The 17,676-nt window shown below is 47.0% G+C and overlaps 1 long non-coding RNA gene across 1 annotated transcript in view; it reads right to left on the bottom strand.

Moving 5' to 3' along the window:
• Positions 1 to 13,876, bottom strand: part of LOC122461853 — a 102,091-nt gene extending 88,215 nt beyond the window's left edge. Inside the window, exons 1-2 of the long non-coding RNA XR_006284069.1 lie at positions 13,772 to 13,876; positions 6,182 to 6,270 (exon numbers count right to left, since the gene is read on the bottom strand). This is a non-coding gene — a long non-coding RNA (uncharacterized LOC122461853). The remainder of the gene's footprint in view (positions 1 to 6,181; positions 6,271 to 13,771) is intronic.
• Positions 13,877 to 17,676: the final 3,800 nt, after the last annotated feature.

Here is a 17,676-nt window from a genome sequence, read left to right as displayed (position 1 = left end):
AATTGTAGGATTTGGTCAGCCTATAAAATATTTAATTAGTTAAACTTTCAGGACCCGCTGCTGTAAAATGGTATACACTGATTTACACCAACTAAGAATCTGGCCCTTTAGTTTTAGCTGGAAGCAAGGTCTACTAATAAAGACATGAATGAGATGACTCAACTGCTGTTTGCAGTGTTGCTGTACCTTGGTGGCCTTAGGATACGAGAGAGATACGATGGGCAAGGTAGTATTTTTTACTGGACCAACCTCTGTTGGTGAAAGAGACAAACTTTCGAGCTACACAGAGCTCTACTTCAGAAGAGTGTCAGCTTGAAAGCTTACAGAAGTTAGTGCAATAAAATATATTACTTCATCCATCCTGTCTGTCTAATGATCCAACTGCACATTCAGATCACATGTTGTGCACTCTGGAGCTCTGCACCTGGCAATGCAGAATGCATTTCAGAAAGAGGAACCTTTTAAGTAGAAAGAGAAGGGCACCTATTTCCGAAAGGCCACCTGAGTCACTGTGATCTCTCGAACGGGATGTGACATGAAGGGAGGGAATTACTGAGTGATTCCAAATGGTGGGGTGGACACTGTTTTGAGAGAGACAGATGCCATGGCGAAGAGTGCAAGAGTAGTATTATTTATTTAATTATGGTTGCACCTTGGAGCCCCACCCCATTGTGCTGGGCACCATACAAACTCAGAACAAAAGACTGTCTCTGCCCCAAAGAGCTTACAGTCTAACGCAAGAGACAACAGATGGACACAGACAGACAGATAAGGGAGTACAAGGAAACAATGAGATGGTATTGGTCAGCATGGTAGGCTGTGGTCTCTGCACACCAGCAGCCCCTATCTGCTGCTAAGGTTTTTGAAGGCACCATAGCAAAGGAGAGGATTTTGAAGGAGGATTACAAGGTAACTTTTACAGCTGTTTGTGTGGAATTACTCCCAAATTGTGAGAGGCAGCAGGGGAGAAAGCACAAAGGAGCTAGTTTGAAAATTTACCAAGTGGGCAATGGATGCTGGGGCCATGGGCCAATCGGAGGTGGGAGTCAACATCTCAGTGTGGAATGAGAGATGGTGGGTAGGTGGTGGTAGGCTGTGAAAGGCCATGGAAGTGAATACAAGTAGCTTATGTTTGATGTGATACAGGAGAGGCAGCCAGTGGAGGGAGGCAAAGAGAGGGGTGACATGGTCAAAGGGACAGGCTGGGGAAATGATCTTGCTTATGATGTAATAACTAGAATAGAATGTGAGGGGAGGAGTCATTGCTCACCGGGACAGAATAAGAACTGCTGAGAGAATAAAGGAGAGGGTATTGTCTGGTATTGTGGGCTGGTGTAATGGGCATTGCCCTGCATTGTGGAATGAAGACATGGGCATTATCCACACTGGGATGTCTGGCTTTCCTCTTTCTACCAACAAAAATAGCAACAAAAAGAATGACCAGGTAATTTCTGTCCATACGGGGCACTTTAGTGTTGGATTGTTTGTGTCAATGACTGGGACATGGCTGGTCATGCCTAGTGGTTAGAGCAGGTCTCTGCCCATATGCCACAGCCAAAGGTCACAGCCAGGGTCAGGAATCAGCACCAAGGGTTACCTGGAGTGAGGCAAGGCAGGAGCAGGGTGGGGTCCTTGACAGGAGATGCCACAGCCATGGGCAAGTGCTTTGAGCAGCCACTGAACTGCTGCTGCAGAGCATAAAAGCTGGTCTGCTGACTCTTGCAACCTATCAGGTAGGGTAGCCAGTCAGGTAGCCTACTGCTGGCCAGCTGCACCCATTAGGTTGCCCGGAGGCTGTCTCTGCTGCAGGTTCTGATACCTGACTGTTTGGCTTGCCAGTTGTCACAAAGACATGGAGCAAGTTCCTGTTCTCCTTTAACTGGATGGATTATTATATTTGAGCCATTGTACCTGCTAAGCACTCTGACGAGTTAGCTATGACTTGTCTGCTAACCACAGCTTTTCTAGACTTAATAAGGGTGCAATGATTCTTTCCAGGGCTGCTGGTTTTCTGGTTAGATGGTTTCTCCAGTACCCTCTTCGAACTGTCACCTGACCAATGGATGCATTGGAGGAAGGATGGCCAAAGTCAGTCCTGTGACAAAGATGGTACTTGACATGTTTTCCATCATACACTGGTCTCCTTCAAAGGTGGCTGTACTGATTCACTGCAAGAGACTAGATACATGGCCCCCAAGGTGGATGGGAAGACACCATAACTGTGTAGTGGTTGATTTCTCCACATAGGGAAATATAGAGGGCCAAATTCTCAACCGATGCAAACTGGCACTGTTCCAATTATTACCCAGGGTTTTCAGAACCCAATGCAGGGATAACTTTACTGTTTCTCCCCAGGCGGTGTCAGGAATAAATCAATGGAGGTACAGCTCATCCGTCTGATAAATAATTGATACAAACCAGAGTGCTGTCACCTAAAACTACTTTTCTGTTAGATCTCAAGCACGGTTACATGCACATGTGCCATTGCAATAGGTGTAGAGCGTTCCAAACATTGATAGGTACCCAGAAAGTCTGAAGTGGTTCCGAGGGACCAGCGGCCAGGCTTGTGGGGGGTGGGGCGCCTTCCCTCTAACTGCTGGGGAATTTAGCTGTCAGGCCCTCGCCCAGAGGAAAGCTTCCTTGGACAGCTCCAAAGCAAGTTCTTTCCCCTAATCTTTTATAGCTGACTTCAAACAAAGCACACGACCTATAGTGACTCCTAGTGAGCGGCCGCGGTAATATTTAATGGGTCATCAAGTCTCCTACTCCCAGCAAAACTGCTCATGATCTCTTATCATCAAAACATTTTGAGTCATAACAATTATAAAATTTACATATCAAAGGCATCAGAGGCACTCAAGACCAAGGCCGGCCATCCACACATTCCTTCTGTTCTCACAATACATTCCCTTCTTATCCAGTCCTCCCATTCTGACAGCAATAACTGCAAACAGTTGTTTCTCCTTTCTTTTCAGGGCCTGAGATTTTCCTACATATGTCATGTTTGTTTTTCAGCTGGCAGGGGCTGAACACACAAAACTGCTGACTGGGGTACTGTCAAATTCCGGGATAAGATAATGGTTTCACTGGAGCAGTGTGATTTATACCAGCTATGAGCTGTTCCATAGTTTTCAGTATTTGTTATGCACTAGGTTTTATAAAAAGCATATTGCCCATAGAATATATGATATATTTTGTATGTTAGGTCTATAATCTCTAAATTTGGATAAAATATAACAAGGTGGTTGGATGGTTCAGGAAACTGATAATGGAACCTGGAGCTTCTCTTTGTTGTTGGATCAAATCCACATCTGGTCAATAGCTATAGAAACTTCTACCATCTAATCTTAGTTCTGCCAGCAACAAGCTGAGTACCTTGGGCAAGCCATATAACCTCACCACAGCTTGGTTTTCCCATTAATTAATTGTGGATAGTGATACTTACCACTCTTGGTAAAGTGCGTTTGAGATCTGTAGATGACACTGAGATACTTTTGGGAAGGAAGTCACTTTATTATGATGATTGAACAAGTCACTGTGGGCTTTGGATCTAATACAAGAAGAATGATAAGCTAGCAAAAGTCCCGAGTTCTAATCCACATCATTTACTGTCTCACTCACTGTGTGACTTTTGTCATGGTTCATTAATAATGGGGAAATTGGGGCAAAAAGCAAGAATCCATCCAAAAAGGGTGGGTCTGTACTCAGCCTGAACTCCCCTGGCTGAGGGAGGGAGGCAAAGAGGGAATTACAAAGAAAGGAAGAGAGAACGTTTTTCTTTCCTCTCATCTTACAATTGGTGGATTTGCTAGAAGCAGATAAAATATGAAAGGCCTGACACTGGGGCCTACAGTCATAGACTGGGAGGTACAGGATCCAGAACAAACAGTTTGTGAGGAAAGAGGGAGTGGGAGCTAGTGACTGTGGTCCTGCTTTTAAGGATCATATTGATGCTTTTCCAGGTCTCCCATGAGGCTGCATTACCACTGTAGAAGCCCAGCCATGCTGTATAGCCCACACTTTAGCTGGGGTTTATTCACTCCAGACTTCCACATCAGAAGCATGAGTACTGGGCTCTGCCCATCAGTCCAACACAGTCTGGGGTCAGATCCCCTGTCCTGGGGCCAAGGCCCCCTTCCTGCTCTCCCCCTCCCACCAGACCTGCCCAACACGATTGTTAAGGTAGAGTTACGGTGGCCCAGTGGTGCCTTGTATCCTTCCAGAATGTTAAGTACCCCTGTACTCAAACCTTTTAAAAGCAGGAAATAGAGAAGAAGATACACACCAGCCCCAAGAGAAAAGCATAAGGCATGATTACATTACTCGGATGTTACTGCTCATTAGAGGTTTTCATCTTCCCACTATTAATTGATGCTGTGTTCCTTGACAATTGTGGCAGGGTTGGGCCAGATGGCTATAAGAGAGTAATAGAAGGCAGATATATTAGCCCCAGGCTAAGTAGGTCCCTTTTCCCTGGGTAAGGTGACAGAGAAGGTTTTTTTTTTTTTTTTTTATATAGTAAACTAAGAATTTATTAACTAGGAAAAAAGAAATGAGATGATTATTATAAGGTGTGACAGGGTCGGGCCGGGTGGCTACAGGAGAGTAATAGAAGGCAGGTATATTAGCCCCAGGCTAAGTAGGTCCCTTTTCCCTGGGTAAGGTGACAGAGAAGGTTCCAGAACAATCAGGAACCTTCTGGAGACAATTAAGACAGGCTGATTAGAACACCTGCAGCCAATCAAGAAGCTGCTAGAATCAATTAAGGCAGGCTAATCAGGGCACCTGGGTTTTAAAAAGGAGCTCACTTCAATTTGTGGTGTGTGTGTAAGGAGTGGGGAGCAAGAGGCACTAGGAGCTGAGAGTGAGAACGCATACTCTTGGAGGACTGAGGAGTACAAGCATTATCAGACACCAGGAGGAAGGTCCTATGGTGAGGATAAAGAAGGTGTTGGGAGGAGGCCATGGGGAAGTAGCCCAGGGAGTTGTAGCTGTCGCACAGCTGTTCCAGGAGGCACTCTAGACAGCTGCATTCCACAAGGCCCTGGGCTGGAACCTGGAGTAGAGGGCGAGCCTGGGTTCCCCCCAAATCCTTCCAACTCCTGGTCAGACACAAGAGGAGTCAACCTGGACTGTGGGTTGAGAAAAACGGCCAAGTTGAGGGCTGCTGTGAAGCTCCAAGGCGAGCAAATCCGCCAATAAGCGCAAGACCCACCAAGGTAGAGGAGGAACTTTGTCACACAATACTTCTAGAGTGAAATGAGAGTCTGCGTCTGGAGTTTTGAGCACTTCCAACTATTGGTTCTTGAAACAGAAATGTCACTCGCACAGCAAAAATCCCCAAAGGAGCCCCGGCAGAAAGCTCCTAAAGGGCAAAACACCCATCCTCTGCAAGCTTTGAAGGGAAGGACTCAAACTCCAAGTATCAAGGTGCTGTTCAAATTCAGTGGCCACAACACGCCCCTTGGAGCTACTCATCATCCTGACAGCAGACTACCTGCAACAGAGCACCCGTCCTCCTGTGCATGCACAAATGGCTTATTCTGGCTCGCCATCTTGGCTCCAACTTTTACCCTGAATACGCTTTTCAGTGTTGCTTCCCCAATGGGGGCCTCAGTAGCTGTGATCTGCCCAGAGTGACTGAGATTGGTCTAGGCAGGATCAGAGCCATAGTCTGAGTGTCAGGTCTGTGCAAGGAAAGTTATAAAACCTGAAAAATGTTGAGGTCATGTGATAGTTAGTGGGACTGTATCTAGGGAACTCCTTGTGACCTCAGAATTGAACCACCTACCCAGATCCGCATGGAGGCACAGCAATTTTCAAGACCATCCCAGTAAGCATGTGGATTTTACAGCACCTAGAAAACTCACCTGTTAGACATTAAGCTAGTCTTAGCGTTAATTATATCAGGGCTACTGGCCCACTCTAATGCAGCCTCCAGTGCTGTCCCTTCAGCCATCCCCACCCCAGATGAAAACTGCTACTGCAGGGGGCTTTGAGTGGAGGAATCTGGGGGAGGACTATTCCCAGATGTCACCTTTCCCAGCTGAGACTGTGCAGCCCACAGTAACACACATTGCCAATATTTAACCCATAAATATCTAATTTACGATAAAATTCTGAAGGTTTGTGTGGGGGGCTATTATGATTGTAATTGATTAATCAAATCTCTGATACTTACTGTGCAGATTTGGTTCATCCAGAGTGGTATTGCTGTGCTGAAGACTCTGGGTCTTATGTAGGGACAAAGTGGCAGAGGTTTGTTGGGATCTGTAGACATGAAAAATTGTTAGTTGGAGTCGGAAAGATTGGTGCAGTCGGTGTCAGTAACCTAAAATAACTGATTAGGGATTTTCAGTGGTTCTGGTTGTTTTTTTCAATCAGTCAAGATGTTGCTTGGATGAGAGGAAGTGGCCACAGGCAATAGACCCAGATATGGGTTTTGATTGGTTCATTTCAATGGGACAAGGTTGCCATACCTTTTCAGATACTTCTTATCTGGGGAGCAAGGAGACCAAGGAGGGACCCATTGTGTGTCAATGAGATGTCCCCATCAATTTACTATCACAATGCTGGGCTTCTGTTTTCCAGGCTGAGCAGAAGGTACATGATCGCATCACCAGCTTCATCGTGTCGTCTGATTCCTGATCAACACCTGGCATGTGAACCTAAAGATCCTTATATCACTCCCTGCCCAGGGTTATCTTTTTCTTTCCTATTTTATTTCTTTTTCCTCTTTCTTCTTTGCTTTCTCTCTAGTGAGAGTCCAGCTTGTCCCACCAGGCCAAATCTACCCTTGCAACAGTGCTGGGGCCACAAAGGCAAACTCTTAGAATGCCTTAAGACTCTGGCAAAAGTTTGCAAGGCTTGGGAGTGGCTGATAAACGCATACCCACCTTGTATTGTGCCTGAGATGTTTTTCCAGCAGTTAGATTGCAAAGATCAGAGAGAGAAGCTGCATTTTCTTATCTTTGCTCTTTTCTTTCTCACTGAGTATTTGTCCCGATTTAAGAAGAAATAAAACTGGATTTTAACACCGGCATAAGATGTACTACATATAATTGCTTCCCCGCACACAAGGAAGAAATCTAAAGAAGTGTCAGAAAAGGGTTTTTTAGTTTTTTTTTCTTTAAAAGACTTGAGCCAAAACAAGGGAAATAGTTAAAGCAGCTGAAAGAGAGAAAATGTGGGGGAGGTAATATCTTGTATTGGACCAACTTCTGTTGGGGAGAGGGACAAGCTTTTGACCTACGCAGAGCTCTTCTTCAGGTCTGGGACAGGAACTCCCAGCATCACAACCAAATGCAAAGTGGAACAGATTGTTTTAGTGTAAGTAAACAGGGCTACAACTATATTGCATAATGCATTTGAAATTAATTAGTGCTCACTGCTGCCCGCCCCAGCCAACCAGAAGTTGAGAAGGGCCAAGATGTGGGATAGGTGAATGGTGTCTGTCTGTTGTGGCAGATATAGAAGGAGGTGTGGTATTCACTTAGAATAAAGGGGCTCAAGGAATTAAAGGCATTAACGTGACCCTGAAACCATCCAATATTAAACAGTGCTAAGCCAGGTTCAGGGTTTGGTAGACAACGACTGCTTAGTATCATGGCAACCACACCATCTTTTCACCTTTTATTAAAGATAAGGAGAAAGGAGGAAATACAGTCGAAGCATTTGAAATGTAAAGTACTAAGAAAGGTTTTCATTTTAATAACATCCCTTGTTTCCTTGCCTTTTAGCTAGAGATGGTTTTTAGAAGGGAACCCCCCTATTTGCCAATCTCTTAGATGATATTAAGGATGGTGAGAACTGTCCTTTCAGGGAAAAGAGAAGGAGTGAGTTGATAGGGCTGGAGCTGTGGTGATTTCTGTGTTCTTAAAGTCTAATCGTGTTCCCTAAAAGACAAGATGAGCACAAACGAAAGGGGAAAGAAAAGAACAGCAAAGATAGAAACAGCGTCTGTCTCTGGTGCTGATGCTCACTCACAACCTTATTGGTGGAAAAAAACACGCATGGCACATGGTCTTGTCAGCTGCTTCAAGACCCGGCAAACTTTTACCAGTATCTGACTGTTTCAGACATTGCATTTAGTTGCCTCTTTCTGGTCACAGGCTTACAACAATGTTGCAAAGTATGCAGTCTTGACCAGTTAAGCTAGACTCCTATGAGACAGAAGGAAAAAGCAGAGGGATAGGAAAGAGAAGAAATAAGTAGGGAGGGAAAAGGACAGTTTGTGGGGGAGAGGAGTAAGGGGAGGAGAGGAGGAAGTCTCACATCCCAGGTGCTGTTTGGAATTTAGCTGGAGATGGTGGTGTCAGCTGGGTCCCTCTATCTGGCCCAGTCTGGTCAGGACATCTCTCAGGATGGGGATGAAGATGGTTTTGGGATCTGGGAGACAGTGGGGATGGAAGCCATGATAACGAAACTTATTCTTTCCCCTTCTGTTCTCTTTCAGTCAGCCAGGGTCCACGTCCATATTTTTCTCCCCCTGCAAAGTCTCTTTTTTTAAGACCCCCAGAAGGGAGTGATGGGTGAGATAGAATTATAGAAGATTAGGGTTGGAAGAGACTTCAGGAGGTCATTTAGTCCAATCCCCTGCTCAAAGCAGGACCAACCCCAACTAAATCATCCCAGCCAGGGCTTTGTCAAGCTGGGCCTTAAAAACCTCTAAGGATGGAGATTCCACCACCTCCCTAGGTAACCCATTCCAGTGCTTCACCACCTTCCTAGTGAAATAATTTTTCCTAATATCCAATCTAGACCTCCCCCACTGTAACTTGAGACCACTGCTCCTTGTTCTGTCATCTGCCACCACTGAGAATAGCCTAGCTCCATCCTCTTTGGAACCCCCTTTCAGGTAGTTGAAGGCTGCTATCAAATCCTCCCTCACTCTTCTCTTCTGCAGACTAAATAAGCCCAGTTTCCTCAGCCTCTCCTCATAAGTTATGTGCCCCAGCCCACTAATAATATTTGTTGCCCTCCGCTGGACTCTCTCCAATTTGTCCACATCCTTTCTGTAGTGGGGGGCCCAAAACTGGATGCAATACTCCAGATGTGGCAATACTCCAGTGCCGAATAGAGGGGAATAATCACTTCCCTCGATCTGCTGGCAATGCTCCTAATAATGCAGCCCAATATGCTGTTAGCCTTCTTGGCCACAAGTGCAGACTGTTGATTCATATCCAGCTTCTCATCCACTGTAATCCCCAGGTCCTTTTCTGCTGAACTGCTGCTTAGCCAGTCGGTCTCCAGCCTGTATCAGTGCATGGGATTCTTCCATCCTAAGTGCAGGGCTCTGCACTTGTCCTTGTTGAACCTCATCAGATTTGTCTAGGTCACTCTGGACCCTATCCTTGCCCTCCAGTATTTCTGCTTCTCCCCACAGCTTAGTGTCATCTGCAAACTTGCTGCTGGTGCAATCCATCCCATCATTCAGATCATTAATGAAAATGCTGAACAAAACCTACCACAGGACCTACCCCTGGGGCACTCTGCTCGGTACTGGCTGCCAACTGCACATCGAGCCAAGTATCACTATCCGTTGAGCCCAACGATCTAGCCAGCTTTCTATCCACCTTATAGTCCCTTAATCCAATCCATACTTCTTTAACTTGCTGGCAAGAATATTGTGGAAGATTGTATCAAAAGCTTTGCTAGAGTCAAGATATATCAAGTCCACCACTTTTCCCATATCCATAGAGCCAGTTATCTCATCATAGAAGGCAATCAGGTTCATCAGGCATGACTTACCCTTGCTGAATCCATGTTGACTGTTCCTGACCACCTTCTTCTCCTCCAAGGGCTTCACAATGGATTCCTTGAGGACCTGCTCCATGATTTTTCCAGGAACTGAGGTGAGGCTGACCAGTCTGTAGTTCCCCGGATTCTCCTTCTTCCCTTTTTCAAAGATGGGCACTATATTTGCCTTTTTCCAATCATCCAGGACCTCTCCCGGTCGCCACGAATTTTCAAAGATAATGGCCAATGGCTCTGCAATCACATCTGTCAACTCCCTCATAGCCCAGCCCATCATTATTTTGTCCATCAGTTCTGCCTAATTTCCAAGGCACTGGTTTTTGGTTCATTCTTTTCTGGTCCCACAGTCTTCTGGCTTACCAGGCATGATCTTAATCAAGTCCTTGCATTATATTAATAGGGCTTTTTGCTTAGACTAATCCAGCAGTTCTCAAACTGTGAGTCGGGACCCCAAAGTGGTAGACTTGCTGCGGACCGGGGCTGAAGCCAAAGCCCAAGCCCCACCACTTGGGAGATGAAGCCAAAGCCCGAGGGCTTCAGCTCTGGGCAGCAGGCCTCAGGCTTTGGCTTCAGCTCTGGGTGGCGGAGCTCAGGTTACAGGCCCCCCAGCCGGGGATGAAGTCCTTGGGCTTCAGCTTTGCCTTGCCCCCCACCTGGGGCAGTGGGGCTCAGGCAGGCTCAGGCTTTGGTCCCCCCTCCTTGGGGGGCAGTATTTTTTGTTGTCGGAAGGAGGTCATGATGCAATGAATTTTGAGAACCCTGATACAATCTTTTTGTCTTCCTTTTGCACCTTTTCTCATCACCATTTGTTACCACAGGCTATCAAGACGCTTTTTCACAGTTAGGCTCACAAGGGTGGGTAAACTGGTAGACCCAATTATTACAGCAGAGACATTGTAACAGGCTCCACTCCTGTCCTGCGATCCCACACAAACAGCCTTGTGCACCTCTCCATGATTCATTAACAGTACCACCACTGTCACAATCCCGTGCAGGAGCTCTACCTACAACATTCTTCAAACACCAGAGATCTCACTCTCCTGAGAGGCCTTTTCCCTCTCCCTGCTGCACTTCTTTCCAGTGACCCCTCCCAGCTAATGGTACAATTAGCTCCTTTGCCAGAAGGTGGGAATGGGTGACAGGGGGTGGATCACTTGATGATTACCTGTTCTGTTCATTCCCGCTGGGGCACCTGACATTGTCCACTATCAGAAGACAGGATACTGGACTAGATGGACCTTTGGTCTGACCTAGTATGGCCACTCTTATATTCTTATGTTCTTAGTGCCCTCAGTCAGCCGTCTGACTAGGTAATTAAGTAGTGCATTCCTCAATCAAGTCTTCTCTGGGGGGAACTAATCAAAGCTGCAGTGACCAGAGTGCTGGGACAGCTGTTAGTTCTCAGCTCTCTATCCCATACCTCCTTCTTTGTCTAATGGTGAGGCTTCCCTTTCCCTTCACCCTCTTCTCTCTCAATGCATGCTCTCCCTTCTTTTTAGCTGGCATTGCCCTCTTTTTGTCTCAAATGCCACCCCCTCTGGGTGGTCATCAAGAATCCTCTTACAGGACTTGTCCCTCATCCACCCTCTAAAGTCACACTTCATGGGCAGGGGTCTTCACCACAACTCAGTTTCAGTCCACAGGTCTTCACACCTGGGGCAACTTGGGGACTGTACCAATGCGATGTCCTCCTTTTTATCTTTTGAGTCCATTTTTCCTACCCTTAAAAACTTATCCTGGGGTTTCCCAGCATCATGGTCTGGTCACAAATATTTCTGGGAGAGTCCATCTCCTGCTGGTATACCCCAGCTGGTTTTTCCTTCCAAGATCTGCTCCAACATTTCTCTCTCCTCCATTTTCTCCCCTTCGGAATCTCCATTTTTCTCCTCCCTGCCCCCCACCCCCTTCAGTTTGTGTTCTGCTTACTAGGGTTCTCTGGCTCCTCTTCTTTGTGTCCACTTGTTATCTTCCATGATATCTCTGTTCCTCTCTGCCATGGACTCCGGATGCCTGGTCTCTTCCCAAATGGGAAGGGGCTCCAGTCGATCTTTAGCATTACAATCTATCTGCTACCTCAGCCCAATTCCACGTGAACTTCTCCTGGATCTCCAGGGGCATGTCGGCCATTGGGCAGAATTTTCTCTCTCCATGGATGCACTCTAACCTCAGCTTCTCCCCAACAGAATCCAGTCTGGTTTTATCACATTTTTACTGGCCAGTGAACATCCTGAGGCAACATCCATAGGCCTCACTCCTATCTCCTCCCGACCTTCACAGAGATGGTTGGCATTTTTCTTTTTTGCCACTACCCCATCCCCCAGCCCAGCCCAACCACCAAATTTGACCAGCCTGCAGTCAATATAGGGGCAATGTCTTTTTATGTGTCCCTGTCTCCCACCTTGATAGCATACAATTTTCTGATGCCTTGAGAAAGTTCCTTTTGTCTTCTCCTTTTTTCATCTCTGTGGGCTTTATCACTGGGCTTATCCCAGATTTTTCTCCCAGTTCCAGTTCCTTAAATGGACACACTCCCTTTTAGGGGGAAGTTTGCTTTCACAAACTCGTCTGTTAGTTTGCCCACTGCTTCCAGTGTTACTGAGCGCTGCCTCCTGACCCACACTAGGGAGTCCTCAGGGAGGCTTTGAATGAATTGCTCCAAAATTACAGCATCCATAATTTCACCTGTGCTTTGCATACCCAGCTTTAACCAGCAGGTCATTCAGTCTTTTAATTTTGTGGCAAATGCCCTGGGCCGTACCCTTCCAGTCCATCTAGAGGCCCCAAACATCTGCCTATATTTTTCGGTGAACAGGCCCATTTGTTCCAGTATGGTTGCCTTCACAATATCTTAGTCCCTGCCCTGTTCATCGCTCAGGGCCATGTAGGCTGCTTGAGATTCCTCTGACAAGTCAGGTGGTAGCTGGAGGGCCCATATTCCTCTGCCCCAACTGGCTCCCAAAGCCACCCTTTTCAAAACTCAGCCATTTCTCCAGGGAGGAGAGCTTTCACCCTAACCTGAGGTCCCTTTCCCCTCAGCTTTGCTAGCCATTCTCCCTCTCCCCACTGCACTTCCTTCCTGTGCTTTTTAACTACCCCTCCACGCTGATGGGACAACTAGCTTCTTAGTACCACCAGGCCACAGTCTGATTAGGGAATTACATACTCCAGTGCTCTGTCAAGTTTTCTCTTGGGGGAACTAATCAGAGCGTTAGCTCTCAGCACCCTGTCTCAGGCCTACTTCCAGGCAGTCAAGTTGGAAAATCATAGAATCATAGAATGGTAGGCCTGGAAGGGACCTCGAGAGGTCATCTAGTCCTGTCCCCTGCACTTATGGCAGGACTAAGTATTATCTAGACCAAAATGATGGCTTTTGGGGCTACTCTAGCTGTCCTGCCCCATGAGCAGCCAAGTGACTTCAGGATGTTGATGTAAGACAGAGCTGCAGGGTCTTCCTATCTCTGGCCCGTATCACTGGTGGCTGTTTATCCTACAGCAGGTTCACCAGAGGGGTTGTGCCTTAAGGAGTGTGGGGGGTTCGGTTGCTGCTGAGACAGCTTCACAGAAAGCTTGAGCTGTTTGGAGAGGTCTGGAAGAAGGGAGCCTTGGGGATGACACCATATGAGTCCTGCAGAACTAATCTTGCCCTTGCAGCACCCCACCATGCAGCAGACCTCCTACAGTCTGCCAACAGGGAATCCTGCCCTGCCACACCAGAAGTTCCACAATGTCATTCCCATAGTGGAAATTCAGGCCCACACTAGCACGTTTACCCAGAGACATCACCACCTGAAGCCTTGGTGATGCTGAAACTTCATACCTGAGAACACAAGTGGGAAAAGTATCCAACCATGCATGCAGATTTCAGTTAAACTTAACCCCACCCTGACAGATGCTATGGCACTCTGTGCAATTCACCCTTCACATATTGTATGTATGGTGTCAAAAACTGGGAGTAATTTGAAAACAAAAAATAAGGGCTGTCACCTTAGGCCCAGATACAAGAGACTGGAGTCACCTCTGATTTTTCCACAATGAAGATTGCATGCATGGTTGGTGCAGGCTGGAAGGCAGTGTTTCCATTAGCCACTGTTCAGTTCTGGAACGTCTCTGTCTTCACAGGCTTGTGAGCCAAACTGCAGTATTCACCAAGGGAGTTAAGTGGGTGTGACCACCTCCTGTATACACACTGCACTGCTGCAAGTATTGAACACTAATGCAGGAATCTATCTCCACCACCTGTGAAAATGACACCTCAGATCATAGAGAGACAAGGTGGGTGAGGTAATGCCTTTTATTGGACCAACTTTTGCTGGGGAGAGAGACAAGCTTTAAAGCTACACAGAGCTCTTCTTCAGGTCTTGGGTAGCTTGAAAGCTTGTCTTTCTCACCAACAGAAGTTGGTCCAATAGAAGATATCACCTCTCCCACCTTGTATTTCTAATATCCGGGGACCAACATGGCTACAACAATACTGCATACATCAGATACAGCAGAGCTCTTTCATGCTAAACACTTCTTCTGTCCTCTGTAGACAGCCTGATACTAACATTACAAGAGAGGTGCGACATTAATGGATACAGACCAACACAAAATCAACAGGGAATTGTGGCTCCCTTGAAATTTGTATCATCGACCCTGGCCTTTGGAGACACAATTCTGAGTGAAGAAAGTCAAATGGCTGCATCATTGATGGCTTGTGTGACAGAGGAGCCATAGGTGAGCCAGAGAAACTTGGGGCACAATTCAGCCCACTTGGATAAGGGAGTTTATGGAACCTAATTGGGGTGGATGAAGAAGATGGCTCTGTTCACCTAAGAATCATCTGTGCCCTGCTGGTAAATAGAACAGCCTCACTTCAGGTGCTCACAAAAAAGATATTCCTAAGTGGTGTGGTGGGGGAGGGGTCCTTTCCTTGGAACCAGCTAGAAAGAGGGGGAGAGAGGTCTGTGAGCTGTGGCAATTGAGATGGGCTAGCTAAATCTCCCAGGGACGTGGCAGACTGAGCCTTTAATTGAGAATCTGGATTCAATGTGCCTGAAATAAAGGGCTGTATCTGTGGTGCAGTATTCTTGGGCTTGCCAAGGTATGCTCTGTTCTTACCTTATAAGTGATTTGTGGGGAAGGACAAGTGCAGGGGCTGCCCAACTTGTACCTGCTATCATGGCCCCCATGGTTTAGGGGTCTCAGCAAAGCTGTACACATTTGTGTGGGGGGGAGCGGGGATGGATCCCAGGGATGGGATAACAGGTGGCTGCGGGTCAGGAGTGAGGATTAGCAGCACAGTTATGTGCATGGGGATCCCAGTGCTGGAATAGCACATTGGAATCAAGAGGCTGTGCTGGGGACGGGGGGGGGGGGCAACCCAGGCTGGAAGAGCAAAAGGGACGGCGTGTTGGGAGGAAGGGGCATTGTCAGAGCTGTCTGTGTGGTGGGGGGACCCTGCAGCTGAAATAGCAGGGGGCTGTGAGTGGGGGTTGAGGGGCATAAACAGAACTGTGGAATAGGGGGAGCCCAGTGCTGGAACAGCAGGAGAACTGTGGGTCAGGACTGAGGGGTCTGGGCAGAGCTGTGGAAGACTGGAGCCCAGGGCTGGGAGAGCGGGCGAGGCTGTGGGTCAGGATGGAGGAGCACTGGTAGAGCTGTGTGAGAGCATGTGTAGTGCACTGTGGTTTTATGCAAATCATTTAAAGAGCTAGTTGATAACCAATCTGCACACACCCCTATATTTCCTCTTTAAAAGGCTGATGAGGATTTAGTGCAGGGGAAAGGCATCAGCCTATCTGACCACTGTGAGTCATGGCAGGCCTCCAAAACCTTTCTCCTAACAGTCTCTTTGAAGTCACAGCTGTACTTCCTTTTCCATTAGCTCCTTAGTCCAAGGCCTTAATCAGGGGCCTGCTGGAATGAAGACTATCATGCAAGCTTCGGTCTCTGCCCCTAGCAGAGCGACTAAGCTCCACATAATCCCATATGATGATTTCTGCCATGTGGGAGCCCCACCCAGTCCCAGAATAGCCATTAGGCCAGTGGTTTGGGCATTCACCTGGGACCCAGCTGAATCTGTCTGATTCAGAGCAGGGATTTGAGTGTGGGTCTCCCACAGCCTAGGTGACTGCCCTATCTATTGGCTTTTCTAGAGTGGGTTTCTGTCTCAACTCTTCCCTTCCCAGCCCCTCAGATACCTCCCAGACCCAAGTTTAAATGAAGCCAAGGGATTTCTGTGAAAACTTTTGGCTTCAACAAATTGGCATTTTCTGACTAAAAAACAGTTAATCAAATAATTCCTGCCCAGGTCCAGTCCTCTGCAGTGTTTAAACTCACAACCTGCCAATCCATAGCAAACATTTCTTCCACTGGAGCTGTAGTTGAAACTGGATGGAAGCTTGCAATTATCTCCCATGTGAGCCAGCCCATGAGGAAGGACATGACAGCATCTGTCTGCAGATTACATGTTTAACTCCAAGAATGGGATATTAGGAGACAGCAACAGATTGATGGCAACAGGACTAAGTTTATGCTCATTGTTAAGCATCCCAAAGCTGGGTAGAGAACCCAAGAGTCCTGGCTCTCAGCCCCCCTACTCTAATCTACCAGAGCCCACTCCCCTGCCCGAGCCAGGGATAGAACACAGAAGTCCTGCTCTCCAGGCTGCTGTCTGATGCTCTCTCTCTATGATTCTATGTGCTTAATTGGTTTGCTGGGTCAGGGCCTTATGTGAATTAATCTGTTTGTCTCAGTCGAGTCCCTAGAGCTGTTATCTTTCCATGCCACAAAAACACTGCACAGTTCAGCACCGCTAAGAGTTCCTCTCAGAAGCTGGAATTGGAGGGTGTCACCTGAAAGGCTTAAAGTGCAAGGGCAGAACTGGGGTCAGGGCTGGGATAGCAGGGGGGCTGCAAGTCAGGATTGAGGGGTGTCAGCAGAGCTGGGAGGGTCTCCATAACTAGCTTTGCAGAGTACATTTGAGGTCAGAGAGGGGCTGACTGAGCTATATGCAGGAAGCATGCCAAGCATCTGCATCCATGGCTGGACTCTCCAGAATTCACTCTCCTAAACAGTAAATTCACTCACATTTAAAACATATCTGTTTGGTTGCACAAGATTGACTGCACATTTAATCAGTCCCTGTTTGGGTATATGGTATCACTGAAATGGAGAAATAATAAAGAAATCATTCTTTTAAGAGAGTAACTGCATTGCAGATCAATTTCTTCAAAACCTTCATGTGCACAGAAATCCTGTGGGATGAATATTTCATAAGGGGAATAACACTGTTAAATTAATAAAACCCTGCACGCCTAGTTATGAAGTACAATGATTGCTAAACTTGTTAAAATCCTGTTCATATTTTGTGCATCAATTTATGCCAGATCCAGAGCTGGACCCTGAAGGCAAGTAAGGAGAAAAAGGGAAACTTTTGAAGTGAGACATTCTCAGAGAGTTTCGTGGATACAATGGTACAATGAGAGGAGGCTGCAACACTGGGAAGCTGAAATTGGTTCTTGGATGGGGAAAATGAAGTGGTTGAGATTAATTATGCTGGGCAAGTCCTTCCATGTGGCCCAGATCATTAGTGAGCCATGGTGACTTGAGTGGATAAAGTTAGGGGAAACAACTAAATCTCTGAGAGCATGGTTTGTCAGCAGTGTATTAGTCTCCATCAGCACCCTCGGGTTCCATTAACTTCTGAGGCCAGGTCATCAAACAGTCTCTCTGTCCAGCAGGAGGGCTGGAGCCCTCCCTCAAACCTGAGGAGACAGAGGAACAGGTACAACATCCACCCTGCCAATCCCCAATTCTAAGCCATGCTCCAAAGCCAAATGGTGACCAGTGTTATTAGCTGGGCCTTCCCCACCTGGACAAGCCCGTGGTCATCATGGAGGCCATGAAATCCTTAACTGACTCCGAATTGTCCTCTAC

This window comes from Chelonia mydas, chromosome 9 (genome assembly GCF_015237465.2).
Source record: "Chelonia mydas isolate rCheMyd1 chromosome 9, rCheMyd1.pri.v2, whole genome shotgun sequence".
Classification (NCBI taxonomy): Eukaryota; Metazoa; Chordata; order Testudines; family Cheloniidae; genus Chelonia; species Chelonia mydas.
Note: the sequence above shows the minus strand (reverse complement) of the source record. Positions and strands in the feature narration are given on the sequence as shown.